The sequence below is a fragment of the Periophthalmus magnuspinnatus genome, chromosome 16 (assembly GCF_009829125.3).
Source record: "Periophthalmus magnuspinnatus isolate fPerMag1 chromosome 16, fPerMag1.2.pri, whole genome shotgun sequence".
Lineage (NCBI taxonomy): Eukaryota > Metazoa > Chordata > Actinopteri > Gobiiformes > Gobiidae > Periophthalmus > Periophthalmus magnuspinnatus.
Window position 1 is genome coordinate 31,408,162 of NC_047141.1, and position 6,451 is coordinate 31,414,612.

Sequence of the window (6,451 nt, forward strand, 5' to 3'; positions counted from 1 at the left end):
AACAGGACTAAAAAAGGAAACCTAGAACAGGTCTAAACCAAGTCTACATCAGGACTAAACTGAACCAGTTTAGACCTGTTATGGTTAGTCACGATTTTACATGGTTTAGTCCTGTTTTAGACCTGGTTTAAACCTGGTTTAGTCCTAGTTTAAACCTGGTTTAGTCCTAGTTTAGACCTGGTTTAGTCCTCTTATTTGAGTGCTGGTTTAGTCCCAATTTTGACCTGGTTTAGTTCTAGTTTAGATTCCATAAAATCCTTTTTAAACTTGGTAAAGTCCACATCAAATTTAGGACTAATGTGGGACTAAACCAGGAACTAAACCAGGACTAGAACAGGACTAAAAAAGGAAACCTAGAAGTCTTTATCAGGACTAAACTGGACCAGGACCAAAACGAGGATGTGTGAATGCCCCATCAGTCCTGGTTTAGTCCTGGTTTAGTCCTCTTATTTGAGCGCTGGTTTAGTCCCAATTTGGACCTGGTTTAGTCCTGGTTTAGACACAATCAAATCCCTTTTAGTCCAGTTTCAGACCTGGTAAAGTGCACTTCAAATTTAGGACTAAAGTTGGACTAAACCAGGACTAGAACAGGACTAAACTAAGTCCTGTTGAGTGCTGGTTTAGTCCCAATTTGGACCTGGTTTAGTCCTGGTTTAGACACAATAAAATCCCTTTTAGTCCAGTTTGAGACCTGGTAACGTGCACTTCAAATTTAAGATTAAAGTTGGACTAAACCAGGACTAGAACAGGACTAAACAAAGTCCACATCAGGACTAAACTGGACCAGGACCAAAACCAGGATGTGTGAATGGCACATCAGTCCTGGTTCAGTTATGATTAGTTCTGATTTTACCTGGTTTAGTCCTGGCTTAGTCCCTAAATAAAATCCTTTTTAGTCTCATTTCAGACTTGGTAAAGTCCACGTCAAATTTAGGACTGATGTGGGACTAAGCCAGGAACTAAACCAGGACTGGAACAGGGCTGAAAAAGGAAACCTAGAACAGGTCTAAACAAAGTCCACATCAGGACTAAACTGGACCAGGACCAAAACGAGAATGTGTGAATGCCCCATCAGTCCTGGTTTAGACCTGGTTTAGACCTGGTTTAGACCTGGTTTAGTCCTGGTTTAGTCCTGGTTTAGTCCCAATTTTGACCTGGTTTAGTCCTGGTTTAGACCCAGTAAAATCCCGTTTTGTCCTATTTCAGACCTGGTAAAGACCTCATAGGACTAAACCTGGAACTAAACCACGACTAGAACCGGACTAAACCTGGAAACCCATCAGGACCAAAGTGGACCAGGACCAAAACCAGAACGAGTGACTGCACCATCAGTCCTGGTTTAGTCCTGGTTTAGTCCTGGTTTAGTCCTGGTTTAGTCCTGGTTTAGTCCTGGTTTAGACCTGGTTTAGTCCCAGTAAAATCCTGTTTTGTCCTATTTCTGACCTGGGAAAGTCCACTTCAAACTTAGAACTAAACCTGGACCTAAACCAGGACTAAACAAAGTCCAGATCAGAACTAAACTGTCCCAGGACCAAATCGATCCTTGTTTTTGTCGTAAAATCTCCGCCGGTCCAAGTTAAAAACCTGGAAACACGAGTAAACATCCTTAAAACTCCAGATCCAAAGTCATTTCAAACTATTTTAACTGGTGCGGACGTGGGGTTTTTGCAGTGTAGGCGCTTTTTTTCCTGACCCGGTGAGACTTTTGCGTTGACCTTTGACCCCGGCGGCTCCTGGGGGCGGGTGTATATGCATGAGACCAGTTTAGTGTTACGTTTTGCACTAGTAATGTTCTTATTAATGTCGTCTGTTGATAATGACATAATTCTATATACAGTACATATGGTTTGTATTATTTTTTTACATTTTATGGTTCTGGCGGTCAGTTTTTATTTTCAATTTTAACTTGTGAAACGAGACGCAGTTCGAAGCAAAAAAAATCTGGAAATAAATTATAATCTTTTTTTGATATAAACCCGGCGTTTTGTCGTTTTCGAGCCGTGAACGTCCAGAGTCTGTGTTTTATTCAAGTCACTCAAGCACAAAGAGATCAAATTCCTCTCCTCCCCCTCCCCCCGTGCGCCTCTTTTCTTTCTTTTTTCTCTTCTCCCTCTCTCTCTCCGCTCTCTTTGTCACTCGCTACCTCCTCTCACTTTCTCTCCGCATGGCTGTACCTTTTTCCTGTCTCCCTCTTTCTTTCTTCCCCCTTGTCTTTTTTTCTCTCTACTCTGCGTACAGCTTTTCTCTCTTCTCTCCCTCTCTTTCCCTCTATACCGCTTCTTTCCTTCCCATTTCTCTCGTTCTCTCCATGTTCACCCCTCTTTTCTTTCAGCGTCTCTTCTGTCTCTTCTTTTCTCTCCTTCCCTCTCTTTCTCTTGTCTTTTCTCTCTCCTCCCCCTCCCTCTTTCTATGTATACCTCTTCTTTCCTTCCCTTTTCTCTCTTTCTCTCGCTGTTCACCCCTCTTTTCTTTCAGCGCCTCTTCTGTCTCTTCCTTTCTCTCCTTCCCTCTCTTTCCCTCGTCTTCTTTCTCTCTCCTCCCCCTCTCTCTTTCTCTATAACTCACCCACATCTCTCTTTGTCTGTATACCTCTTCTTTCCTTCCCTTTTCTCTCTTTCCCTCTTCACACCTCTTTTCTTTCAGTGTCTCCTCTCTCTGTCCCTTCTTTTCTGTCCTTCCCTCTTTCCCTCGTCTTCTTTCTCTCTCCTCTGCATATAGCTTTTCTCTCCCTCTCTCTTTCGCTATAACTCACCCCCATCTCTCTCTTTCTCTCCGTCCTCACCCCTTTTTCTTTCAGCGTCTCTTCTCTCTGGCTCTGCTTATCTCTCCTTCCTTCCATCACCTTTCTCTTTCTCTTTCCCCCTCTTCTGTACCTCTCCTTCCTCGAAACGCACCTCCCTCTCCACCTCTCTCTCCTCGTCCTTCTCTGTCTCTACTTCTTCGATCCCTCCCTTTTCTCTCTCTCCCTTCCTTTCCACCCATCCCTCCCTTCCTCTATCTGTTCTCCCTATTTCATTTCTATTCCTCTTTCCTCTCTCACTTCGCCTTCCCCCTCTCTCTCACCCCTCTCCCTCCTCTTTCTCTCTCCCTCCCTTGTCCCCCTTTTTCCTGTTCTTCTCTGTCACTCTCTCTCCCACTTTACACCCTCTCTCTTTTACTACCCCCCCTCTCGCTTTACCTCCCTCCCCTTATTCCTCCTCCCTTTCTCCTCTTTTTCTCTCTCATCCCCTCTCCCTTTATCCCTCCTCTCCCCCTCTCTCTCCCACTTTACATCCTCTCCCTTTCTCTACCCTCTCCTCTCTCTCTTTACCCCCTCTCTATCCCTTCTTCTTCCTCTCCTTCTCTGCCTCCCTTCTCCTCCCTCTCTCCTCTTTTTTCTCCCTCACCCCCTCTCCTCTCCCTCTCTCTATCTCTTCCCCCTGCTCCCTCTTTCTTTTGCCCTCCCTCTCTCCTCTTTTTATCTCACCCCCTCTCCCTTTATACCTCCTCTCCTCTTCTCCCTCTCTACCTCCTTTCTCCTCTCTCTCTCCTCTTTTTCCTCCCTCACCCCTTTCCTGTTATCCCCCTTCTCCTCTCCTCTCCTCTCTCTACCTCCTGCCCCTGCTCCCTCTTTCTTTTCTCCTCTCCCTCTCTCGTCTTTGTTTCTCTCACACCCTCTACCTGTATCCTCCCTCCCTCTCTCTTCCCTGCTCCCTCTTTCTGTTCTCCTCCCTCTCTCCCTCCTCCTTCATTCTCTTCTCCTCACCTTCTCTCTCCCTCCTCCCCCTGCTCCCTCTTTCTCCTCTCCTCCCTCTCCCCTCCGCTCCCTCTTTCTTTTCTCCTCCCTCTCTCCTATCCCTTTCTCCTCTTTTTCTCTCTCTCTTCTTTCTCTCTCCCCCACTCCTCTCCTCTTCCTTCTCCCCCTCTCCCTCTCTCTTCTCCTCTCCCTGCTCACTCCTCTCTCTCTTCTCCTCCCTCTGTCTCTACCTCCTCCCCCTGCTCCCTCTTTTTCTTCTCCCCCCCGCTCCCTCTTTCTCTTCATCTCCTCCCTCTCCCCTCCTCTCCCTCTGTCTCTTCCTCTCTCCCCTCCTCTCCCTCCTTCTTTTCTCCCTCTTTCTCTTCTCCTCCCCCCGCTCCCTCTTTCTCCCCCCCCCCTCCCCTCTCCTCTGCTCCCTCTTTCCCCCCCCCCTCGCCCCCTCCTCTCCTCCCCCGCTCCCTCGTTCTTTCTCTCTGTGACTGTTGCTAATGGGAGACACATGTGACTCAGGAGTTGAGTTGCTCGAGTGAAGAACAGCCCCTGTCGAGCCAGAAGCATTCCACTCTCCACACACAAAAATGAAACCAAAGAAAGAGAAAGAGGGAGAGAAAGAGACGGAGAGAAAGAGAGAAAGAGACAGAGAGAAAGAGACAGAGAAGAGGAGGAGGAGGAGGTGATTTACAGACACACTGTGGAGTTGTGTTCAGTGCATCAGACGTGTTCACACACTTTTTTGGGCAAGAATACGTCTCTTTAAAGCTGCACTGTGGAACTTTTCACACATACACACTGCTGTTGTTGTTGTTGTTGTGTCCTTGAGCAAGACACTTAACCACCCTCTCCCCCAGTGTCTTCGGTGTAGATGGATAAGAACAAAATAAAAGTCTGACCGTGGAAGGTTTCGCAGCACAGGATTCAACTTCTATCTGTCTCCATGGAAACAGCAGACAGCTACAGGTCAGATCTGCGGAGAGGCGACGGCACCGACCTACGAATGCGTGTTTTTTGAGGTAATTAAGCGGCAAAAACATCTGTAGTTTAGAGGTAAAAAACGTGCAAAATAGATAAGTTTAACGCTGCGGGCAAAGTTATCACATCTCCATGGAAACGAGCATGAGAAAAGGTACACAGTGCAGCTTTGTTCCTCGCTGTGACCGTGCGCTATATCGGGGTCATATGTAGGTTTAAGTCGTTCAAAGTGACCTTGGGAAATCGTGTCGATGTAAAGAGCGGAGTGTGTGGGCCGCTTTGTGTCACACTGTGGGGACTAGAAGCCACACACACAGGACTCACGGGGACCTGACTCACACGGGACAAAAACGAGGTGGAAAAATGAGGAAGAAAGTGAGAGAAAGTGAGTTTAAGTGAGTTTAAGTGAGTTTAAGTGAGTTTAAGTTCAGATATGGGTGTGTGTGCGTGCATGTGTGTGTGTGTGGGGGGGGGGGGGGTTAATTCATCAGTCCTTGATCTTTTCTTCAATATTAAACGTAATCTTTTCATTTTAATTTCTTATTTCTGTATTTTCTTCGATCCCTCCCTTTTCTCTCTCTCCCTTTCTTTCCACCCATCCCTCCCTTCCTTCCTCTATCTGTTTTCTCCCGCTTCCATTTCTATTCCTCTTTCCTCTCTCACTTCGCCTTCCCCCTCTCCCTCCTCTTTCTCTCTCCCTCCCTTCTCAACCTTTTTCCCGTTCTTCTGTCACTCTCTCTTTTACTACCCCCCTCTCGCTTTACCTCCCTCCCTCTCTATCCCTTATTCCTCCTCCCTTTCTCCTCTTTTTCTCTCACCCCCTCTCTCTCCCACTTTACATCCTCTTTCTCTTACCCCTCTCCTCTCTCCCTCTTCTCCTCTGTCCCTCTCTATCCCTTCTTCCTCCTCTCCCTCTCTACCTCCCTCCTCCTCCCGCTCTCCTCTTTTTCTCTCACCCCTTTCCTCTTTCTCTCTCCTACTCTACATCCTCTCCCTTTCTCTACCCTCTCCTCTCTCTCTCTTCACCCCCTCTCTATCCCTTCTTACTCCTCTCCTTCTCTGCCTCCCTTCTCCTCCCTCTCTCCTTTTTTTCTCCCTCACCCCCTCTCCTCTCTATCTCCTCCTGCTGCTCCCTCTTTCTTTTGCCCTCCCTCTCTCCTCTTTTTATCTCACCCCCTCTCCCTTTATAATTCCTCTCCTCTTCTCCCTCTCTTCCTCCCTTCTCCTCTCTCTCTCTCTCCTCTTTTTCCTCCCTCACCCCTTTCCTGTTATCCCCCTTCTCCTCTCCTCTCTCTACCTCCTGCCCCTGCTCCCTCTTTCTTTTCTCCTCTCCCTCTCTCGTCTTTGTTTCTCTCACACCCTCTACCTGTATCCTCCCTCCTTCTCTCTCCCCCGCTCCCTCTTTCTGTTCTCCTCCCTCTTCCTTCTTTCTCTTCTCCTCACCTTCTCTCTCCCTCCTCCCTCTGCACCCTTTTTCTTCTCTCCTCCCTCCCCTCCGCTCCCTTTCTTTTCTCCTCCCTCTCTCCTCTATTTCTCTCTCCCCCTCTAATCTCTCTACCTCCTCTCTCTTCTCCTCCAATATTAATCATAATCTTTTCATTTTCATTTCTTATTTCTGTACTTTTTTTTTCATTTTTCATCATAAATCTCTGTCTGTTCATGATCTGGGGGCAGATAAACGTCTATAAAATAAAGAATCGTACATTAGACCACACGTGTCAAACTCAAGGCCCGTGGGCCAAATGC